This window comes from Oryctolagus cuniculus, chromosome 12 (genome assembly GCF_964237555.1).
Source record: "Oryctolagus cuniculus chromosome 12, mOryCun1.1, whole genome shotgun sequence".
In the NCBI taxonomy this organism is placed as follows: domain Eukaryota; kingdom Metazoa; phylum Chordata; class Mammalia; order Lagomorpha; family Leporidae; genus Oryctolagus; species Oryctolagus cuniculus.
Window position 1 is genome coordinate 77,979,001 of NC_091443.1, and position 24,817 is coordinate 78,003,817.

Consider the following 24,817-nt stretch of genomic DNA (forward strand, 5'->3'; position numbering starts at 1 on the left):
ATAACAATAGCACACTTAAAATGCAATCTGTAGAAGTGAAATTGACACTTTGAGAAGCTCTTGTCTTGACTGTTAAAAGTTTTTATTTTTTCATACTATTTGTTGAACTCTTTACTTAACACAGAGTTATGGGGCTGGCCCCATGGCTCACTTGGTTAATCCTCCGCCTGCGGCACCAGCATCCCATATGGGCACCAGGTTCTAGTCCCAGCTGCTCCTCTTCCAGTCCAGCTCTCTGCTGTGGCCCGGGAGGGCAGTGGAGGATGGCCCAGGTGCTTCGACCCCTGTACCTACATGGAAGACCAGGAGGAAGCGTCTGGCTCCTGGCTTCGGATCACCACAGCACGCCCAGCTGTGGCAGCCATTTGGGGGGTGAACCAACAGAAGGAAGACTTTTCTCTCTGTCTCTCTGTCTATAACTCTACCTGTCAAATAAAATTAATTAAATAAAATTTAAAAATAAACACAGTTAATCATATGTGTATAAAGTTAATTGAAAATAGATCTTAGTAAAAATAAGAATGGGAATAGGAGAGGGAGGAGGGAGCTGGGTGGGAGAGTCGGTGAGAGGGTGGGTATGGTGGGAAGAATCACCATATTCTTAAAGCTGTAATTATGAAATGTATGAAGTCTATATTCCTTAAATAAAAGTTTCTGGGGAAAAAAAAAAGATAAAGTTGTGTGAAACCCTTTGTTAGCATCTTCTATGGAGATCAAGGATGTACCATCAACACGTTTAGATCTGATGAAGCACAACAGTAAAGCTGTCTCAGAGCTGTTGTGAAGGTTGAGTCAATATAAACATAACGAGCTTACAGCAGTCCTGGCACACAGTAAGTCCTGCGCAAGTCTGAGCTCTATCAGCAGCATCGTTTAGCAATCTAACCTCCCCAGATCAGTGTGCATGCAACCTTCCTTCCTTCCCACAACTGTGAGACCGCTAAGTCCCTGAACTAAAAAAAAAAATACCAGTGAAATAGAAAATAAGGAGCTGTTCAGAGCACTTTAACCTAAGGCCACCTACTTAGACTCTGTATCTGCTTGAGAAACTAGTATCTAAATACCTGAAAGATTTATCTTTTAAACATCAAAAATGGCTCCAAATTGGGGCCATGTGAAAGACTTGCTTATTCAGCTTACTTCTATCTCTCCTCCTTCCACAAATATTTTTTCAAAATAGTCTCCACCCTCACTCTCATCAGATTAACAATAGAAAGCAAGGAACACCCACTTCCTCAACAGTACTCTGTGGTAATAAATGCCTGGTGAGAGAAAGTCAATGATCTTCTTCCTTATTTAAAAAATGTGATACACATTTCAATTGTTTCCAGTGAATAAGATAATAGAGTGTAGTTTCAGTTAAGAGCAAATATGCTCCTTTCTTCTCCCTCCCCCTACCATTGCTCACATTCTCCAAAAAGCTTCATATATAAGTCAACCATAAACTCTAAGATCTGCTTTCTTTGGACAGAGCCATTCCAAAACTACTCTGGATAAACCAGCCATTTTTTTTTTCAAAGTCAAATGTTCACTTTATCACACATATTTAGTACAAAGAGTAAAAGAAAGGAGAAGAAAAAAATTAAGTGAATAGCTACCATATACTATGAACAGTACTAGACATTTTATTCTACCTACTCATCAACCTTTATGAAAATGTACTGTCTTGGCCAGCACCACGGCTCACTTGGCTAATCCTCTGTCTGTGGGTTCTAGTCCCGTTTGGGGTGCCAGATTCTGACCTGGCTGCTCCTCTTCCAGTCCAGCTCTCTGCTGTGGCCCGGGAGGGAAGTGGAGGATGGCCCAAGTGCTCGGGCCCTACACCTGCATGGGAGACCAGGAGGAAGCACCTGGCTCCTGGCTTCAGATCAGCGCAGCGCACTGACCATAGCGGCCATTTGGGGGGTGAACCAACATAAGGAAGATCTTTCTCTCTATATCTATCTATCTATCTATCTATCTAACTCTGCCTGTCAAAAAAAAAAAAGAAAGAAAAAGAAAATGAACTGTCTTTACAAGACTTATGCCTAAAACAGATTGATATATTCTGAACTTGAGAACAAGTAGGCTGGGGTTCAAAATCTGATTCTTTGCATGACCTCGCCCAAGTTCTTTAAGGCTTATTCTTTCAGTTGTAAAATGAAACTGAGGACATTTCTAACCTACTGGGATATTTTAAGGACTCAGTGAGGTAACAGAGAGCACTCTGAACACATTAGTTTCTTGGTGTTAGATACACAATCATCAGAATTCATCATTAAAACTTCTACTGTTAGGGACCAGCGCTGTGGCGCAGCGAGTTAATGTCCTGGCCTGAAGTGTTGGCATCCCATATGGACACCAGTTCTAGACCCGGCTGCTCCACTTCCAATCCAGCTCTCTGCTGTGGCCTGGGAAAGCAGTAGAAGATGGCCCAAGTCCTTGGAATTCTGCACCCACGTGGGAGACCCAGAAGAAGCTCCTGGCTTCGTTTCAGCACAGCTCCGGCCGTTTTGGCCATCTGGGGAGTGAACCATCAGATAGAAGACCTCTCTCTCTCTGCCTCTCCCCTCTTTGTAACTCTTTCAAATAAATAAATAAATCTTTTAAAAAATTCTACTGTTAGGGGCCATGGGTTAACCTACCATCTACAATGTTGGCATCCCATTTGGGAGCCATTTAAAGTTGTAGCTGTTCCATTTCTGATCCAGCTCCCTGCTAATGCATCTGGAAAGGCAATGGAACATGATCCACATCCTTGGGCCCCTGCACTCACTTGGGAGACTAGGAAGAAGCTACTGATTCCTATTTCAGACTGGCCAAGTCCTGGCCATTGCTGCCATTTGGGGAGTGAACCAGCAAATGCAAGACCTCTCTGTCTTTCCTTCTCTCTATAACTCTGCCTTTCAAATAAATAAAATAAATTTTTTTAATTTTTTTATTTGACAGAAAGAATTATACAGTGAGAGAGAGAGACAGAGAGAAAGGTCTTCCTTCCGTTGGTTCACCCCTCAAATGGCCGCTACAGCAGGAGCTATGCCAATCCAAAGCCAGAAGCCAGGTGCTTCTTCCTGGTCTCCCATGCGGGTGCAGGGGCGCAAGCACTTGGGCCATCCTCCAGTGCCTTCCTGGGCCATAGCAGAGAGCTGGATTGGAAGAGGAGCAACTGGGACTAGAACCCGGCGCCCATATGGGATGCCAGCACCACAGGCGGAAGATTAACCAAGTGAGCCATGGCGCTGGCCCTAAAATAAATCTTAAAAAAAAATTGTCAGTTGGATTGCAGATATTGACAAGATGATTTTCTTAAAAAGTCTGCTATTAATAGCCCCTCAAATTCCTCATTAGCCAGGTATACAATTTTTCACATATTCATTTTTAAACATTTTCACATATTCTTTTTTAAAACTTATTTAGTTATTTGAAAGAATGACAGAGAGAGAGGGAGAAGATCAAGAAATCTTCTATCTGCTGGTTTATTCCCCAAATGCCTGCAACAGCTGGGACTGGGCTAGGTCAAAGCCAAGTGCCCAAACCATCATCTGGGAGACGTCTCCCCATTGGTGGCAGGAACCACCTTCTTGGGCTGCCATGCCAGGTACATTAGCAGGAAGCTAGATCAGAAGCAGAGTAGCCTTGACTAGCACTAGCACTCTGATAGGCGGACACCAATGTCCCAGACAGTGGCAACATCCACCCCAAACCAAGCTGCTGCACCACAACACCTGCTCCAATGTATTCTTAATGTAGCCAATAGCTGAACCTTCAGAAACTTTACACAACTTCAATTCAGTTCCAATCACTTGGGCGGGGGGGGGGGGGGGGGGTCTCTCCATCACAAAAGCTACCTTGGCATTTCATCTAACAAGAGTTTGTTTGTTTAAATCTGTGTGGGTTTTGGCAATTTCAGAGCTGTAAGTCTACCAAACGCTCTAATTTTTAAAATAGCAAAGTGAGGGGGCTGGCTCTGCGGGATACCGAGTAAGGCCTACAGTGCTGGCATCCCATATGGGCGCTGGTTCAAGTCCCGCCTGCTCCACTTCTGATCCAGCTCTCTGCTATGGCCTGGAAATGCAGCAGAAGATGGCTTAAGTCCTTGGGTTCCTGCACCGGCTTGAGAGACCCGAAAGAAGCTCCTGGCTCCTGATCTGCACAGCTCCAACTGTTGCTGCCATTTGGGGAGTGAGATGGAAGACTTCTCCCTCTCTCTCTGTAACTCTGCCTTTCAAATAAATAAATAAAAGTCCTTTTTTTACAGATTTATTTATTTTACTTGGAAGTCATAGTTACACACAGAGAGATAGAGAGAGAGAAGCAGAGAGAGAGAGAGAGAGAGAGAGCGCTCTTCCATCTGCTGGTTCACTCCCCAGATGGCAGCAATGGCTGGAGTTGCTCCAGTCTGAAGTCAGGAGCCAGGAGCTTCTTCCAGGTCTCCCACGTGGGTGCAGGGGCCCAAGGACTTGAGCCATCCTCCACTGCTTTCCCAGGCCATAGCAGAGAGCTGGATGGGAAGTAGAGCAGCTGGGTCTCGAACCGGCACCCCTATGGGATGCCGGCACTGCAGGCGGTGGCTTTACCTGCTACGCCACAGCGCTGGCCCCAATAAATAAAAATCTTTAAAAAAAAAAAAAAAAAGAAGAAGAAGAAGAAGGAAGGAAGGAGGAAGGGGAGAAGAGAGGAGAGGGAGGGGGAGAAGAAGGGGTAGAGGAGAGGGGAGGGAGAGGGAGAGGGGGAAGAGTGAGGTCTAGCCAAAGCAAGGGAATGGTCTTAAATCAACTAGTTAGGGGGCTGAGCCAGATTCCAAGTCTCCTATGTTCCAAAAGTAGGTTAGAAATATCCATTTAGTTCATCTCTGTCCTTCAGTATTCTTTCCTTCAAAGCTAGAAACCTGTCACAGCTGCTCTGACTCAGGAGTCAAGGCTGTCTTCACCGCCAGTAGCTACAGTCATAAATTGCTTTACGACTACCGCTGGGCTGAGGGATCTGCACATCTGCCCTTGCGGCCCATCTTTCCAAAAGCACTTTGTTCTGATGGGTTCTCCCATGGAAGTAGGTCGTAAGTTACGGGCTTGTCTGCTTCCTGTTGATTACACCAACTCCAAGAGAAAATAACTCAAGACTTGTATCATCTCCCATAAATCGTCTTTCTTTATGTTGTTCTTTTTTGTGTGTGTGCTTTTAAAATGGAAAAAAGGCCGAAAATCATGATTTCTTTTCCCTGTAAACTTGATCAGCCCCTTAGTATTTTCCTCTTAAATCTAGATCTCCCCTGATACCAATTCTTGTTCTCTGTAAAGACAGTGTTTCTGGTCCTCTCGTTCACCCCTTCATTCAACAAATCTGTTCGCAATGCCTGTTAGATGCTTGGTGCCAGCATACTGTGGGGAGCCTGTGCAGTCATACCTGGCATGGAAAATGCATTTTCTTCCTCCTTCCCAACCTGAGACTTTACACTGCTAACTGTATCCCAATCTAAGTTCCCCTAATGACTAATCTGCCTTTGAGTTTTCCAAGAAGTCAATCTTCCTGAATATTTTAAAATTTGTATTTATTTATTTTCATTTGGAAAGCAGAGAGGCAGAGACAGATACAAAGAGTGACTCCATCTGCCAGTTCATCCCCCAAATGCCATTAACTGTCAGGGCTAGGCCAGGCCACAGCCAGGAGGCAAGAGCTCAACCCAGGTTTCCCGCATTGATGGCAGGGACCCAAGTACTTGAGTCATCACCCGCTTCCCAGGGTGTGCATCAGGAGGGAGCTGGCAGCAGAAGCAGAGCCAGGACTTGAACCCAAGCACTCCAATCTGGGGTGTGCGCTAACCACTGCCCCCAACACCCACCCCTAAGCATTTTAAATTTCTCTGGTGAACACAATGCAACGTGACTGAAACTTATATCCCCATATTTCTTCTTCCCTACAAATATGTACACACATCACATGTTTGACATATAAATGTGCAGATGTGAAAGGAATAAAAACAAGATGCTCAATCCAGAATATGTAAGAAATTTCTCACAAGGGAAACATGAGGCATCTTATAAAGAACTTGAACATACCCTGAATTTTTTACAATGGGTAATAAAATATTTTGGCATTCCTGTGTAACTTCGGACTTCATACTCCCCAGCTCAATGACGCCTACATATAAAAAGGAACAGGTGAATTTAATAATTATTGGTTTTCAGATAACAGAACAGAACATCAATAATGTCACATGGTCTTTTCATGTTCCTTTACCTGGGGATTCAATAGGAGAAAAGTGCTCATATACCAATTGCTGGCATAGAACTAAGTAGTTTATCAGTGTTTTTTATTTTTGGTGTTAAAAAACAATAGGCTTTTTTTTGTTTGCTTTTGTTTTAAATGCTTGTTTATTTCCATCTGCCTGAAAGAGAGAGAAAAAAAGAGACAGAGATCTTCCATCTGCTGGTTAATCGGCAAATGCCTGTAATATCCAGGGTTGGGCCAGGCCAAAGCCCTGAACCTGGAACTCCATCCAGTTCTCCCACATGGCCAGCAGAGGACCAGACACTTATGTCATTTTCTGCTTTTCCCAGGATGCATCAGCAAGTAGGTGGACCGGAAGCACTGGAGCCGGGACTAAAACTGTCCTTCTGATAGAGGATCAAGGCGTCCCAGACAGGGCATTAACCCAGTGTACCACAAAACCCACCCTTCCTTTTCATGGCACTGAGGTTGGCCCGCAGCTGACATCCTGGACAGACACAGAACACCGACAGCTAACAAGAGGAAAAGACGTCGCCCAGAGTGAGGTGGGGAAAAAGAAGCATTTTAGAATGTGCCAAGACGGCCGGTGCCACGGCTCACCTGGCTAATCCTCCGCCTGCGGCGCCGGCACACCGGGTTCTAGTCCTGGTCGGGGCACCGGATTCTGTCCCGGCTGCTCCTCTTCCAGGCCAGCTCTCTGCTATGGCCCGGGAAGGCAGTGGAGGATGGCCCAAGTGCTTGGGTCCTGCAACCCATGGGAGACCAGGAGAAGCACCTGGCTCCTGCCTTCGGATCAGCGCGGTGCACTGGCCATAGCAGCCATTTGGGGGGTGAACCAACGGAAGGAAGACCTTTCTCTCTGTCTCTCTCTCTCTCACTGTATAACTCTGCCTGTCAGAAAATAATAAAAAATAAAAGAATGTGCCAAGACACAACTAGGGCCAGTGTGTTCACCCATGAGCCCTGGCTGCAGCTCTCCCAGACCACCACAATTCCTAAATCCAGAAGCCAAGCACAGCTACTTTCACTACAAAACCAGAGTGGTTACCGATAGGAGCAGGGACCCTCTTTTCCACGAGGCGAGACAGCCTATGCTCCCCTGTGCACAGTTCCTCGTCTCTGCTCACCTCGCAGGTCAGGAGCGAAAAAGATGAAATCCTAAACAACGAGTCTGTCTCTCGGGCTGAGAGAAGTAACTGGAAACCTAGCAGCTTTGAAATGCAGAAGGAAACTGGAATACATCTCTTCCTTGTCTCCTTACTGAAAGATGAACTGAATTTTATCTGAATTCAAAATGTAAGATTATAATTGTATTATTCACCTGTGAGTCAGAAATGCATTCCTACCAATATAGTACCTTGTAGACCTGTCCTGTACAGTGAGGTTGCACATGTTTATGCCTAAAATCTGACAGGAGCTAAATCTGTAAATCATTTAATATAATATTTATTACATCAGGGGCTGGCACTGTGGCGTAGCAGGTTAAACTGTTGCCTGCAGAGCCGGCATCCCATATGGGCGCCAGTTCAAGTCTCGGTTGCTCCACTTTTGATCCAGCTCTCTGCTATGGCCTGGGAAAGCAGTAGAAGATGGCCCAAGTGCTTGGGCCCCTGCACCCACGTGGGAGACCCAGAAGAAGCTCCTGGCTCCTGGCTTCAGAACAGCGCAGCTCCAGCCACTGCGGCCATCTGGGTAGTGAACCAGCGGGTGGAAGACCTCTCTCTCTCTCTCTCTTTGCCTCTCCTTCTCTCTGTGTGTAACTCTGACTTTCAAGTAAAATAAATTAATCTTTGTTTAAAAAAAGCCATAAAAATTTTAAAAATATTTATTACATCAATGTACTGGCTACAGAATATTTCATTTTCCCCATTTAAACAAAGTGAAAAAAATCTCTAGCAGAAGGTGATATTCCAATATACCAAGATCTTCAGGGAAAAGAATTTAATTATTTTTAAGTCGTTGAATTAAACATACATTTCCAAATGCTACTAGGACATCCAAACATGTCCCCATTTGTGAGACCTTCCTTCAGGCATTTGCAAAATTTTTTTATTAGTATGAAAAGGAAAGATCAGAATGAAGACAAAATAAGTCATCTTGATATAGAAGTCAAGGAGACAGTGCTGTGGTGCAACAGGTTAAACCACCATCTGCAATGCCAGCCTCCCATATGGGCGCAGGTTCAAATCTCGGCTGCTCCACTTCTGATCCAGCTCCCTGATAATGTGTCTGCAAAAGCATCCAAGGATGGCCCAGGTGCTTGGGCCCTTGTGCCCACATGGGAGACCTGGATGAAGCTCCTGGCTCCTGGCTCCTGGCTTTGGCCTGGCCCAGCCCTGGCTATTGTAGCCATTTGGGGTGTGAACCAGTGGATGGAAGCTCTTTCTCTCCCTGTCTCTCGGTTTCTGACTTTCAAATAAACAAATCTTTAACAAAATATATAGAAGTCAATCTACTATTTCTGAGAGTGCCATCACCTCAGTGAGTGACTAGCAGCCCAATAATCAAACAGAACAAGCTACTCTAGGTTAGGAAAGAGGGCCACACTAGAATGATTCTCGTGGGCAGAACATGCCCTGAATGACCACTGCCAATGGCTCAAATGAGTTACTGACTTAGGCTGTCATTGTTTAATTTATGGGGATCATTGATTCATTTACTCAAAAGACATTATTTGTTGCCCAAGCCCTTTGTTATGATTAGAATTTGAGTGTTCACAGCACTTTATGCAAAATGAATTCACCAAAACACTGTGTGTGAGAGCACTTCAAGTTTATGACAAGCACTTCTTATGTTATAGATACAGGGTAACAGGAAAAATGGGACACAATGGAATATGTTGTTTATAAAGTATAGGCAATACAGGGGAAATGGGAGTGGCTGTTTGATTTGCTGAGTAATATTGCAAATAATGTGAAAGCAGCCCCATGATGGACACAGCCATATTTCACTGCACTGGAATGTCCAACCCCTGACAAACATACCTCTTAGAGACACTATGAAGCTGGACGATCACCAAGAATTCCATAAAAGCACAAATCTATAAAGTTTACTCCTACTCAGTGGCTGCTTTCTGTGAGCACACAGAAGAAGTGAAACACAGACCTTGGAGCCAGGGTCTCTCAAATTCCAATAATAGGACATCACCATCTGTATATAGTACGTAGTGGGGCAGGCATTTGGTACCAAAGTTAAGTCACCACTAGGGACACCCACATCCAATATCGGAGTGCCCAGGTTGGAGTCCTTGATCCACTTCCAAAATAGCTTCCTGCTAATGCACCCTCGGAGGCAGCAGGTGATGGCTTAAGTATTTGGTCCCTGCCACCCACTTCAGAGATCTGGATTGAGTTCCTGGCTGGCCTAGCCCTGACTGTTGCAGTCATCTGGGGAGTGACCCAATGAGTGGAAGATCTGCCTTTCTCTCTCTCTCTTCTTAAAAAAAAAAAAAATGTTTTTAAAGACAGCTCTACATGTCAGGTAGAAACGGAGTGGGGGAATTCTACCAGGATCAGTGCTCCCAGAACACAGTAGAACTTGTGTGTTGAGGTCCTTAACCAACACAGCACTTTCCTTGCATCCCACTTGCCTACAGCTGTGTGTGTGCCACAACACATAAGTGTCACTCTGTCAGGCAAACACTCCAAAGCAAGAAGCAAAGCCTTCAGTTCATGAAGGAGCCGGGACACTTCTTTCATTCCAAGAAAAATCATGAATTAGAAGCAGCAAGACCTCTCAGGATGACAAACAATAAAAACAGGCAAACATCCCCTAACTGGCAGTAAAGAGGGGGGAAAGGGTGTTACTTTATCATTAACTATTTAAAAAATAAGAACACAAGTGCTCTCTATATATCTACAGCTAAGAAACATTGTGTCCAGAATATATACCACCACCCTGTCTCTCTAGACCCAAGCACCCACGTGTTAAGATGTTGTTTTTTCTGACAAGTGATTTTTACAGTGTACAATAAGCATTCCCCTAACTGTGCTTCGGTGAGTTCTGTTGTCACTGCATACATACAAGACTGTGATCAGTGAAGGCTCCCTCCCCACATATCCAACTGAGGCTATGCTCCTAGGATGCATCAGATACCCCCATAGCCTCACAACAAAGCTGGCCCCAACTTCATTCTTTTAAAAGCAGTGAAATAGCCTCAGAAAATCAAACCACTTCCTGATACTTTGACACCACTAAAACAGTGATGCTAGGACTCCTCACCTCTTGCTAGGCGTCAGTGAGCTGCAGACAGCTAGCTCTAGATCTTTCTGGTCCTCTCTCCACTGATAAATTCACTACCTGTGCCTAACTGTTCCCTAAATATCAGATTCCTTAACAAGTTGAACTAAAAGGAAAGGAAAGAAACAAAACTCCCCTTATGGACAAGATCTGATCAGATACACTTACTGCTTTTTAAGAAGACCTTCCATGCTCCACCTATTCTTCATGCAAGGTCTTAGACTGTTTGCATTTCTATCAGCAGCTGTTTACAGAATGGGCTGTGCCCTGAGTTTACTTATGCAAATGGACTGTGGCACAACAAAGTACTAGCAGTCACACAATTTCTAAATCATCCTGTCAGATCACAGTTGACTTTTTTGTTCTTGCTGCTTCTAATTTCTAACTTTATTGCATTATAATCAGTAAATATGCCATACATAAAATTGGGGGAAACTTTCTAAGTTTTATAGAGGCTTCACATAAAAGTAGCTATGTGAAAATGATCTTATCCTGTTTATTGGATGCAAAATGACACATGCTGGTTCAAATCAGTTATTTGTGGTTTTCAATCTGATATATCCTTATTGATATTTCTAAAAAAATGTGTTAAAAAGCTGGATCATTGGGGCTGGCGCTGTGGCGCAGCAGGTTAACTCCCTGGCCTGCAGTGCCAGCATCCCATATGGGCGCCGGTTCAAGTCCTGGCTGCTCCACTTCTGATCCAGCTCTTTGCTGTGGCCTGGGCAAACAGTGGAAGATGGCCCAAGTCCTTGGGTCCCTGCACCCACGTGGGAGAACTGGAAGAAGCTCCTGGCTCCTGGCTTCGGATCAGCTCAGCTCCGGCCGTTGCAGCCAACTGGGGAGTGAACCAATGGATGGAAGAACTCTCTCTGCCTCTCCTCTCTCTGTGTAACTCTGACTTTCAAATATATAAATAAATCTTTAAAAAAAAAAAAAAAAGCTGGATCATATTTACTTTTAGACAATATACTAATGGTGTAGGGATTGGAAGTTTGGACACACAATGGTAAGGTCTTAAAGAGAACAATCTGAAGCCGCAGGGAAGAAGCAGCACCGTGGTCCTTATCCAGAGGCATCAAGTTTGTGGTTTTAACTTGTGTCCTTGGGATGCCTGGCATCTATCCAGGTAGTTAAAGAGCTCTGTAAGCTTTTATTCAAATTTGCTTTTTCCCTCTCTTGTTATTTTTTTTTTAACTGGAGTAGAAAAGCATATAGTCAAATATTATGCACCCAACTTGGAGACCTCCAAATTGTTCACTTACCTTCCTTGCCTAAGTTATTTGCTTCTGCCTTTAGTGCCCACACTTTATCTCAAATTCTTACATAAGTTAATCAAGAAGGACATAATTAGCACTAGCTTTTCTCTTTTTTTCTTAAGCAGAGTGGATTTTCATCTTCACTCCTCAAAGATTATTTCAGAAAGCACACCTGAGACACCATGAATGACAGACAAGGCTCAGGCACATGTGTTCAACGTATGTTTGCTTTCTTACTTTTACAACAGTCAGCTAAGCAATAAGGAATGAACATAGAATGTTGCATCAAAATACTTACTTTTTATAGATTACTGATCACTGTAGAGATAATTTTGTGTTTGAGGAACTTCCTGTCTGACCTCTATAAATAGGACACAGCTTTTCTGAGTTTGGGTTTCTCCTTGTCCATAACAGACCAGAGACTTCACGACCAGCTGGACACTCCTGTATAGGATCTCAGGAAATCTACACTATGTCATTACAGCAAACCTCTCATTGCCTCAGAAAACTTCTCGGATCCAGTTGGTTACAAATTTTGTTTAGCAATAAAACTGTGTCTTCAATTAGAATCTTACATGGAACCCCAATATACAATACAGATTAGGGGCTTACATTGTAGTGTAGCTGGTAAAGCTACCGCCTGCGATGCCAGCATCCATATGGGCACGGGTTTGTGCCTCAGCTGCTCCACTTGCAACCCAGCTTGCTGCTAATAGCCTGGGAAAAGCAGTGTAAAATAGTCCAAGTGCTTGAGCCCCTGACACCCACATGGGAGACTTGGATAAAACTCTTGGCTTCAACCTGATCCACCTCTGACTGTTTCAGCCATGCACCCAGCAGCAAGGACCTAACAAGGCCTCCACGGTACACAGTTAGAAAGCCACTATCCAAAGCTCCACATTGAACCAGGCTCTGAATCATCTCATTTGCCTTTGACTTTGTACCCAAACTCTTCCTCTCTGCCTGGCATAGTGGGTAAAGCCACCGCCTGCAGTGCTGGCATCCCATATGGGTGCTGGTTCAAGACCTGGCTGCTCCACTTCTGATCCAGCTCTCTGCTATGGCCTGAGAAAGCAGTGGAAGATGGCCCAAGTGTTTGGGCCCCTGCACCCACATGGGAGACCTGGAAGAAGCTCCTGGCTCCTGGCTTCAGATCAGCCCAGCCCTGGTGATTGGAGACAGTTGGGGAGTGAACCAGCAGGTTTAAGACCTCTCTCTCTGTGTATGTGTCACTTCCTCTCTCTCTCTCTAACTCTTCCTCTCAAATAAATAAATAAATCTTTTAAAAACTAATCAAGGGCCCAGCGCAGTGGCGCACTAGGTTAATCTTCTGCCTGAAGCGCCAGCATCCCATACAGGTGCCAGTTCTAGTCCCAGTTGCTCTTCTTCCAGTCCAGCTCTCTGCTGTGGCCCGGGAAGGCAGTGGAGGATGGCCCAGGTCCTTGGGCCCTGCACCCACATGGGAGACCAGGAGGAGGCTGCAGCAGGCCCGGAATTGGAGTCAAAAGCTGAGCACTCAATCCATGCCTCCCACGTTGATGGCAGGAAACTAATCTTTCTTTTCTAAAAGTAAATAAGTAAATAAATATGTATTTATCTATTTGAAGTGTGAGAGGTCTTCCCTCTGTTTGTTCACTCCACAAATAGCCACAATAGCCAAGATACCTGAGCTCCATCTTGGTCACCTACATTGGTGACAGGGACCCAAGCACTCGGGTCATCTTCTGCTGCTGGAGTCAGAGCCAATAATTGAATCTAGGTTCTCCAATGTAGGAAGTGAGTGTGTCACCTACCCCTGCTCTTATTACTGGATTTTTGTGACCCTTTTAGGTAAAGTTGGAAACATAGTTATATTGTCAAAGAACTGGAATTTCTAAAGCATCTCATTGATGCATAGGGAAAATGCACAGAAGTTTGTGAAATGAGGCAGCACCAGATGTGTTGGTCATCACAACATACTTGTGAACGCAGATGACACATGAAATTATTTGTATTTCTCTTTACCTCCAACCACTAGGGATCAGTCCTGATGCATTGATCATGGTGAAGAAAAGGGAAAGGAAGTTTTTATGGAAATATTCCCAAGTGCTTAAGTTCCCTTTCTCAAGGCTCTAGTCATTAATAAAATGATCATGAACCAAGCCAAATGTACCTCTACACACTTCATTCTCACCCTGGAAGCTTGTCTCTCTCTTTTTTCTTTAAGATTTATTTGAAGACAGAGTTACAGAAAGAGGTAGAGCCAGAAAGAGAGGTCTTCCATCTGCTGGTTTACTCTGCAAATGACTACAATGGCCAGAGCTGAGCTGATCCAAAACTAGGAGCCAGGAGCTTCTTCTAGGTCTTCCAAGTGGGTGCAGGGGCCCAAGCACTTGAGCCATCTTCTACTGCTTTCCCAGGCCGTAGCAGAGAACTAGATCAGAAGTGGAGCAGCCAGGATTCAAACCAGCACCCCTATGGGATGCCAGTGCTGCAGGCCAGGGCTTCAACCTGCTGTGCCCCAAGCTTGTCTTAGAAACCGTATTATATTCTGAGAATTCACTTGTATTCATTTAATCAATTTTCTATCAATATGTATGAATGTTTTACCTGGTTTGACTTAAGCAGATCATACGCCCCTCCAGTATACCCCCGCCCCACCTGGTGAGTGGGTCTCATCCCCTTAATAAAGTTGCCTGTTTCCTGAAAACTATCCTCCTGGGTATTGCCTCTCCTTTATCCCTCACCACTGGGCTGACAACAGGCCAGCTGTCACTCAGCCGCTAATTGTGTCGCCCCTCCAGCTCTGTCCAACAACCTCTTCCTTCCTCTGCTTCCTTCTGCTGCCTGATGATTTCATTCAGGAATGACTCAAACACATCTTGGAGCTCCATAGATGGCTACACTTTCTTCGGGAGAGTAAGCTATATTTGTATTCAACTCAATTGCACTTGATAAGAAACTACCATATGTCCACTCCTTGTCTAGCAACCACACACAGGCATTAAAGAGACATCTGACCCAGCCACCCTCTCAAGAAGCTGGTATCAGGAAGAGGCAACACGATGGACCCACTGATGACAAAAGGACAATGAAGGAGCAAACTTCTGGTACTCCCGGCAGACCCCAGCACAGGAGACCACCAGTGCAACAGGCTTGGGGTCAGAAGACCTGAACCCCGCCACTTACTTCCTAGCTACGTGCCCTACAGCACATCAGGTAGCCTCTCACAGCCCAATTCCTGAATACTGGAACATTTATCTAGCAATGCCATTGGCAGGATTAAAGGGTGCATTACATGAACACATTTCATAAACTGTAAATGACTGGAGACATAAAACGGTGGTTTTTCAAGACAAGCAGTCCCTGGGAGATGAGAAAAAAGGAGGCGGGGGTGGGGAGGCAATTTGACCAAGACCTTGCATCAGGAACCAGGACCTCCGATGAGCACGTTCAAAGTCAGACAAAAGTTGGCAGATGGTGAGGAATAGGAAAGATAGCAAGTTTGCTGCAAGGTCAGGTTATGACTTCAATTTAGCAAGTACTGAAGAGCCCTGCTAGTAATGTCAAAGCATACAAACGTAATAGGGGCTGAAGCTGTGACGTAGTGGGCTAAGCCTCTGCCTGCAGCACCGGCATCCCATATGGACTCCGGTTCGAGTCCTGGCTGTTCCGCTTCCAATCCAGCTCTCTGCTGGTGGCCCGGGAAAACAGCAGAAAATGGCCCAAGTGCTTGGTCCCCTGCACCCGTACCCGTACCCATACCCATACCCGCCCCCACCCCCGCACCCACACCCACGTGGGAGACCTAGAAGAAGCTCCTGGCTCTCAGCTTCAAATTGGCTCAGCTCTGGCTATCGTAGCCATTTGGGGCGTAAACTAGCAGATGGAAGACCTCTCTGTCTCTCCCTCTCTCTGTAACTCTACCTCTTAAATAAATTAATCTTTTAAAAATGTGAATAATATATAATGCTCCCCTCAAAGTGTATAGTAATATACATATAAGACATGGGGCCGGCACTGTGGTGCAGTGGGTTGATGCCCTGGCCTGAAGCGCCGGCATCCCATATGGGCGCCGGTTCTATGGCCCAAGTCCTTGGGCCCCTGCACCCGCGTAGGAGACCTGGAGGTAGCTCCTGTCTCCTGGCTTCGGATCAGTGCAGCTCCAGCCATTGCGGCCATTTGGGGAGTGAACCAGCAGATAGAAGACCTCTCTGTCTCTAAATCTTAAAAAAAAAAAAAAAATATATATATATATATATATACACACACATACATGCACACACACAGATAAGACAAATACACTAATAATATGAAACTGGCTTTAAATTCAAAGGAACACTCACGACACAGGGTGTCCAGTTCCTCTGCCACTATCTGTGTCTGACCCAGCCCGCCCTAAGCCTTGTTTGCTCAGATATAAAATAAGGTTTGAATTCAATGGTCTCTTCCGAACACAAACACTCTATGTTCTATGATTCTAGGTTCAAAGTTCAGGTTAGCCATCAGAAATATAAATAGGGCTATAAGGTTATGGTGATAGCTGTCCCTTGTATCGCCTCTCCCAAGTGAGGGAAGCCACACAGAGGGAAGGGATCTAAGAGACGTTAATTTAAAATTAACAGAACAAATATTGCGTCCTATTATGTCAAAAGGGAAGTGGCAAAGAGAACTGTGAAGAGTGGAGTCCTGGTGGCCAGAAGAGCAAAATGGGATTATCAACAGGACAAAAGAGAACATCTGAAGTGGAAGAAGAAGTCAGCGTGGGTATAAGGTATTCACGGAGACCATCAGATTCTTGGACAGGAAAGAGGAGGAGGTCGGATTGGAGCAGGACGTAAGGCAGGGATCCACAAAGCCCCAGAGAAATATTTTCTCAAAATTCCCATTCCTGAAGCCCACATGTAAGTATTTCTGTCCTTAGAACAGAGGAGGAATGAGTGGCCAACAGAGACTAGCCCAAAAAAGAAGGCCATGACAGTGCAAACCCCAGAAGAGAGGACACACCGAGCGTTCATGTGAACAAGACCAAGGACCAGAACTGCACGTTCTCAGCCAAACTAAACCACACAGGACGTTCCCTGCTCTTCTGCCCAGACCTCAATCCTCTGCTGTGAGGAACTTCACCTGGCAGCGAGGGAAAGGCAGGCACTGGGGAGGCCGGCCGGACCTGCCTCTGCCTCTACAGCATTCTCTCCTCTTGGGAGCCTGCATTTGGGCACTTCCTTCCATCCAAAGCATGCACCTTGCCCGTTCTTGTGGCTTGCTACATGCCACCCCTCTAAGTGTGTGTTAATGAAAACCACACACTGCCCAGGAGTACCACCACTCTGCTCCAGCCTCCTCTCTCACTCTCCTTGACAGAGTTACTACTGAGGCCGGTGCTGTGGAGTAGCGGGTGAAGCTGCCCTCTGCAGTGCTGGCAACCCATATGGGCACCAGTTCAAGTCCCGGCTGCTCCACTTCCTATCCAGCTCTCTGCTATGGCCTGGGAAAGCAGTAGAAGATGGCCCAAGTCCTTGGGCCCCTGCACCCGCATGGGAGACCTGGAAGAAGCTTCTGGCTCCTGGCTTCAGATCTGCCCACTTCTGGCCATTGCAGACATTTGGGGAGTGAACCAGCAGAGGAAGACCTCCTTCTCTGTCTCTTTCTCTCTCTGTATATAATTCTACCTCTCAAGTAAATAAATGCGTCTTTAAAAAAAGTTACTACTTTTACCCCAATAATAAAAAAGAGAAGTCAAAAAAATTCTCTAATTACTTAATGTCTATGGATTTTTCTTTAAAAAAAAAAAGACTTATTTTATTTATTTGAAAGGCAGAGTTACAGAGAGGCAAAGACAGAAAGAGAGGTCTTCCATTCACTGGTTCACTCCACAGGTGGCCACTTGGCTGGAGCTGTGCCAATCTAATGCCAGGAGCTTCTTCTGGGTCTCCCACATGGGTGCAGGGACCCAAGGACTTGGGCCACCTTCTACTGCTTTCTCAGGCCATAGCAGAAAGCTGGATGGGAAATGGAGCAGCGGGGACTCAAACCAGTGCCCATATGGGATGCTGGCACTGCAGGTGGGCAGCTTTACCCGCTATGCCACAACACTGGCCCCCTGTGGATATTTTAGAGAATTTGCTTAAGTAAACCACATCTTATAAGTTTTTGTTCTTATTTAAAAGCATGATGCTATAAACATGCTTGTATATGATTTCTGACATACAATTAAGAATTTCTCTAAAAAACTGCTTCCCAACCTTTTTCCTAACATTTGCATGACTTACTGAGGCAAATGCACCTGCTCAAAGACAACACCAAGTCTAAAGGCTTGAGTAAGGCCAGGCCCTGCCCAGCTAGCCTCAGGAATGAAGGATTCAACAGCTCAACATACCTGAGTCAATTCAGTACACACTGGGCCCAGGCAGGGATGTAAAGGGGTGGGGGTGGGGGGGAGGGAACTATGCTCTCAGATGAATGTAAATGAAATTTCTGGGCCATAAGGACATGCATGTTCAGTAACACAAGCTAACACCAAACTGTTGCTCAATATGATTGCTTCATGCTGCCAAGTTCACATACTCCCCTACATTTGCTGTCTCTTGTCAACCTTCTCTAAATGGAGCACTTGTTACTGTTACCTAAATTGTGGCTTCTCTGATGGTGAATTAAGTTGAACATCGTTAAGTTGGCTGGCTGTTTACTTTCTTTCTACAGAAATGTATCCCTGTTCTTGGCCTACTATTCTATTAGGTTGCCATTTTTTTCTGGATGTACAGGACTTCTTCATAGAGTCCAGGTGCTAACCTTTCATCAGTTATGTATGTTGCAAATATATTTTTCCTGGGGCAGTGGCTGTGGCTTAGTAGGTTAAGCCTTAGTAAGTTAAGGCCTGCAGCATCGGCATCCTATATAGGCGCTGATTCAAGTCCTGGCTGCTGCACTTGCGATCCAGCTCTCTACTAACAGTCTGGAAAAGCAGTAGAAGATGGTACAAGTCATAACCAAGTCGTGCAAATGTTATGAAAAACGTTGGGAAGCAGTTTCCTAGAGAAACTGTTACTTGTATGTGTGTCAGAGATCGTATACAAGCATGTTTCTAGCACCCTGGTGGGAGACCCAAAGAAGCTCCTGGCTTGTGGCTTCGGATCAGCTCAGCTGCAGGCATTGCAGCCACTGGGGAGTGTCTCTTCCTCTCTCTGTCTGTAATTCTGCCCCTCAAATAAATAAATAAATCTTTAAAATATATATATTTTTCTTCCTGTTTGTGCTTTGTCTTTTGACATTTTCAAATGGATCTGAAAGTATTCAAATTTATCAAAAAAAATTTAAAGATTTATTTATTTGTTTATTTATTTGAAAGTCAGAGTTACACACAGAGAGAAGGAGAAGCCAAGAGAGGGAGGGAGAGAGAGGGTGGGAGAGAGAGAGAGAGAGAAAGAGAAAGAGAGAGAGAGGTCTTCCATCCACTGGTTCACTCCCCAGTTGGCTGTAATGGCCAGAGCTGTGCCAATCTGAAGACAGCAGCTTCTTCTGGATCTCCCACGTGGGTGCAGGGGCCCAAGGACCTGGGACATCCTCTACTGCTTTCCCAGGCCATAGCAGAGAGTTGGATGGGAAGTGGAGCAGCCGGACTCGAACAGGCACCCACATGGGATGCCGGCACTGCAGGCAGCAGCTTTACCCACTACGCCACAGCACCGGCCCCAAATTTAGCAAAATTTTATAAACAGTTCTCTTTATATCACATTGAAAAATCCTTTTCTACCTACAGTGACAAAGATATTCTTCTATATTATCTTTCTAAAGATATTGACTTTCAAATTTCAGCCTTTACTACACTACACTGGGAATGTTTTTAAGGTGTCTAGAGGAACCCAATTCCATTATCTTTGCTTTAAGGATACCCAATTATCATAGCACCACTTATTGAATTAAATGATCCTTTCCCAATGATTTGCCATGTATGGGCACACTTGTTTCAGGGCTCTCTGTTTCTCTGTCATCCGTCACTTTGACTGTCTCTGAACAAATGCCACAATGTCATCAGGATGTCAACCTTAGAATCCAACTTTGCATCTGGCAGGATGGGTTCCCTATCCTACTGGGACTCCCCTGACCCTTCACACTCCCAACTAAGTTTCTCAAAACCCAGATGAGGATTTTGCCTGGGATTGCATTAAATTTTCAAGTCAGGGGCTGGAGTTGTGACGTAGTGAGTTAAGTCACTGCCTGTGAGGTCAGCATCCTATATGAGAGCAGGTTCAAGTCCCAGATGCTCAACTTCCAATCCAGCTCCCTGCTAGTGCACCTGGGAAAGCAACAGAAGGTGACCTAAGTGCTTGGGCCCTTGCACTTACATGGGAGACCCAAATGAAGCTCCTGGCTCCTGGCTTTGACCTGGTGCAGTCCCAGCTATTGTGGTCAGTTGGGGAGTTAACCAGCAGATGGAAGATTTTGATCTGTCTCTCCCTCTCCCTCCCCCACTCCTCTCTCTCTCTGTACCTCCTCCTATTTTGTAATTCTGCCTTCCAAATAAATAATCTAGAAAAAAAACTTTATAAAAAAATCTACACATCCAATTGAGAAGATGGAAATGTTCATGATAGTGAATCTGTAACCTAGAAGGTAGGGTTTAGGCAAATGCAAGCAGAAGGTCTCAGTTTACTCCCTTGAACCTGGTTTTTATTCAGAGGGGGAAAGGCTACCCTAAGCAAGGAATGGTTAAATCTCCAAGAAAACAGTCTGAGTCAGATTTTTGAACGTAATTATATGAAGATGCATACTTCAAGGAGGGAGGGTCTGCCCCTTCACCCTTCTCTATATCCTGACATGTCTGGAATGCTTGCTTTTATAAAAGTCCTAGCAAACTAGGGCCAGCACTGTGGCATAGTAGGCTAAGCCTCCACCTGTGGTGCCAGCATCCCATATGGGCACCAGTTCATGTCCTGGCTGCTCTTCCTCTGATCCAGCTCTCTACTGTGGCCTGGGAAGGCAGTGGACGATGGCCCAGGTACTTGGTATCCAGAAGAAGGAAACACGGATTGAGTTCAGGGCTCCTGGCTTCAGCCTGGCCCAGGCTTGGCTGTTGTAGGCATTTGGGGAGTGAGATATGGGATCTCTTTCTGGTCTCTGTCTCTCTCCCTCTCTTTTTTTTTTTTTTTTTTTTTTTTTTTTTTTTTTTTTTTTTTTTTTTGACAGGCAGAGTGGACAGTGAGAGAGAGAGACAGAGATAAAGGTCTTCCTTTGCCATTGGTTCACCCTCCAATGGCTGCCGCGGCTGGCGCACCGCGCTGATCCAATGGCAGGAGCCAGGTACTTCTCCTGGTCTCCCATGGGGTGCAGGGCCCAAGCACTTGGGCCATCCTCCACTGCACTCCCTGGCCACAGCAGAGAGCTGGCCTGGAAGAGGGGCAACCGGGACAGAATCCAGCGCCCCGACCGGGACTAGAACCCGGTGTGCCATCGCCGCAAGGCGGAGGATCAGCCTAGTGAGCCGCGGCGCTGGCCTCTTTCTTTTTTTAAGGATTTCTTTTATTTGTTTGAAAGGCAGAGTGACAGAGAAAGGGGAAGACAGAGAAAGAGATCTTCCATCCATTGGTTCACTCTCCAAATGGCCACAACAGCCAGAGTTGGGCCAGGCTGAAGCCAGGAGAGCTGAGAACTCCATCCAGGTGTCCCACATGGATGGCAGGGCCAAGGACAAGGTCATGCTCCACTGCTTTCCCAGGCATCTCAGCAGAGAGCTGGGTTGAAAGTGGAGCAGCCAGGACTTGAACTGGCACTTGTATGGGATGACAGCACCACAGACTGTGGTTTAACACAGCATTGTGGCACAACAAGTAAAGCCACTACCTGCGATGCCAGCATCCCACATGGGCGATGGTTCAAGGCCTGGCTGCTCCACTTCTGATCCAGCTCCCTGCTTATGCACCTGGGAAAAATAATGGAGAACGGCCCGAGTGTTTGGAACCGCGCCACCCACATAAAGACCTGAAAGAAGCTCTTGGTTCCTGGCTTCAGCCTGGCCCAGTTCTAGTCACTGAGGCCATATGGAGAATGAACCAGTGGATGGAATCTCTCTATCTCTCTGTTTCTGTACTTCTTTCAAATAAATAAATAAATCTTAAAAAAAAAAAAGAGAGAGGGAACTCAGGCATGTTCTCAAACACTGTTATACTCTATAGGACATAACAAATTAAATACCCCTCATGTCTGAGGGACAACCAGGGAGTTGTGTTTAACTGGCATTTGCAAAACAGGCTAGATTTCAAAAGAAATGGGAATGAATTTTAGAGTGATCCACATAGTTTTATTTCCCAGGGCCTTGGGAGAGACGAGCTGGACATTTACAGTGAAGAGAAAATCAAGATGTGAGGACCAGCATGACCAATCCAAGGATGCGGGGAAGCAGCGCTTCCACGCAGAGAGAGCCCGCGGCTGGGTGGGTGGCCCCAGCACCCTGGCGTGCACTAACGGCGGTCTGGACTGCCTCCTTGTGAAAACAGGAGATCCAATCACTATCTGCTGGGTGATGAATCTAACAACAGGAAGCCTGTTGATATTGCATCAGCAAAAAGAGGATCCTGATGGTGTATGAAATAAAGATGACAAGAGAAAGCCCTTAGAGGGATGATTTATATCCACGTTGGAGCCAAGCGGCCCCTGCCTCCAGAGAGGCAGCAGCTATTCGAGCGCATCGTTCAAGGGGCACCTGTGCCTCATCCATCACCCGCTCTCCACGGCCACCCCAGCCTCTGTCATAGCACCTGCGTTCTGCCAAGACAGCAGGGCCCCCAGTCACCCTGCAGCCACAGCAGCAACACAGAGAAATGCATCTCCTAGCAAAGACCAGGCAAACACAGAACGGCTCCTGAGATCATCAGCTTCTACTTCTAACGTGCGTTAGTTATGTGACTCATCAGCTACCACGCGTGCTGGGCCCCGTGCTCTGGCTCCGAACGAGCCAAGTTCAGATGGAGGATGCAGGGTTGGGGGGGGGGGGGGGGCGGCAGGGATCACAGGCAGCTTTAATCTTAAGAAGAGCAAACAGAACGGGGAAGAGGGAAATGGCGGCCGTTTCTTCTCCGAGCACGCAGATCTGCAGAAGGCAAAAGCTGAGACAGCAGCAGAGAGAGGCAGCGGCTCCCGGACCGCTGACGTGTGCAGGCCCTGGTTGCCATGGTGCCATCCTGGAGGCCAGCAGTTTCCTCAGTGCGCTCCCCTTCTGTGTAGTTTCTGCCTCGGGGGCAGCTGCAGCCCCAGGAGAGCAGGAGAACTATGATTTGGATCGTAATGGCTGCAGTGTCAGTGAGCACCAGGTCCGGAAGGGACAAGGTCTAAGAGCTGACAGAGGCAGAGAAGGGGACCGAGATGGGGGTAAGCACCTCAGAACTATACTCGAGCCACCGTGGACGCTCAACACCTGAGATGCCCTCAAGGATAACAGTCCTCCCCAGACACTCTGTTACAGACACTCATCACCCAGGAATCGCGATATGTCAGCTTTGAATCCAGGCTCTTTCCCACAATGACTCCGGACAAAGGGATCCTGGGCTGAGCTCATGGCAAAGAAAAGCGAATGATATATGGGTCCGCACACTGGAGTGAAGTCAGGACAACCCGCAGGATGCCTTGGCTCCAACACTAATCAGCCACATGAGTTTAGCACATCTAAGCGTTGACTCCCTCACCTGCAAAATGAAAATGTTGGGCTACAAGTGCTAGGGCCCCCGCACCCACATGGGAGACCTGGGTGAAACTTAAGGTTCCCAGCTCCAGCCTGGCCCAACTCGAGCCATTGCAGCCATGTGGGGGAGTGAACCAGCAGATAGAAGATCTCTTTGTCTTTATGTCTGTCTCTCTCCCTTTGTCTCTGTAACTCTGCCTTTCAAATAAATGTTTTTTAAAAAAAGGTTGGGCTAAATGAGCAATAAAGTCCTTCTACTCTCTTAATTTATGCCTGGGTGCGGTCAGGACAAGGCAACCCTTTGGGGTGCCTCTCACAGGACAGAAGACTGCCCATCTAATGGTGCCCCCAGAGACGCACAATCAGGAGAATGGCTATAATTCAACAAAAGCAATTTGTAATGACACACATACATTAAAGTCACAGCCACATATTTGACTGAATCACAGATTAGTGGGCAGGGCCCATTCATCCTCACACACTCAACATCTGGCACAGTCTGAGCACTCGGCTTACCAAATGTATGTTGCATACACTTGGAGGCAAATCTTTAAAATGGCAATCTATAAAACTTTCAAGTACATCTGTTATGGGGTGAAATATTGTTCCCCCAAAACCTCACACAGTAAGTGCTAACTGCCATTGTCTCTGAGTGCAAACTTGTTTGGAGACAGGACCTCTATAGAAGGCATCCAGTTAGGGGGCAGGCATCATGGCATAGCAGGTAAAGCCACCACCGCAACACCAGCTCCCACATAGGCATCAGTGTGTGTCCCAGCTGCTCCACTTGCATCCAGCTCCCTGTAACTGCCTGAGAAAAGCAGCAGGAGATGGCCAGAGTGTTTGGGCCCCTGCCACCCACATGGGAGACCAAGAAGAAGCTACTGGCTCCTGGCTTTGGTCTGAACCAGCAGTTGGAAGATCTCTCTTCTCCCTCTGTGTGTGTGTCTCTCTCTGGAGCTCTGACTTTCAAATAAGTAAATAAATCCTTTAACATAAAGTAAAATAAATCAAGGAAAAGGAAAGGTAGAAGGTCAACATTCTGGTACAAGAGGTTAAGTAATCTCCTTCATCGCTGGCATCCCGTATCAAGTCCCAGCTCCTCTGCTTCCGATCCAGCTCCCTGTTAATGCACATGGAAAGGCAGCAGGAAATCACTCAAGTGCTTGGAGCCTTACCACCCACGCGGGAGACCTCCATGGAGTTCCTGGCTCCTGGCGTCAGCCTGGCCCAGCTTTGGCAACTGCAGCCATTGGAGAATGAACCAACAGATGGAAGATCTGTGTGTGTGTGTGTGTGTGTGTGTGTGTGAGAGAGAGAGAGAGAGAGAGAGAGAGAGAGTCTCCCTTTCTGTCATTTTGCCTTTCAAACAAATAAAATAAACCTTTTTTAAAAAAAAGAGGAGGAAATGCAGGCACAGATAAACATAGAGGGAAGATGATGTGAAGAGGCAGAAAGA

General features: G+C 46.1%; 1 protein-coding gene across 4 annotated transcripts in view; it reads right to left on the minus strand.

Annotated features, from left to right (window-relative positions):
* RAB27A (RAB27A, member RAS oncogene family) overlaps positions 1 to 24,817 on the minus strand; it is a 95,525-nt gene that overhangs the window by 47,691 nt on the left and 23,017 nt on the right. The window lies entirely within an intron of this gene.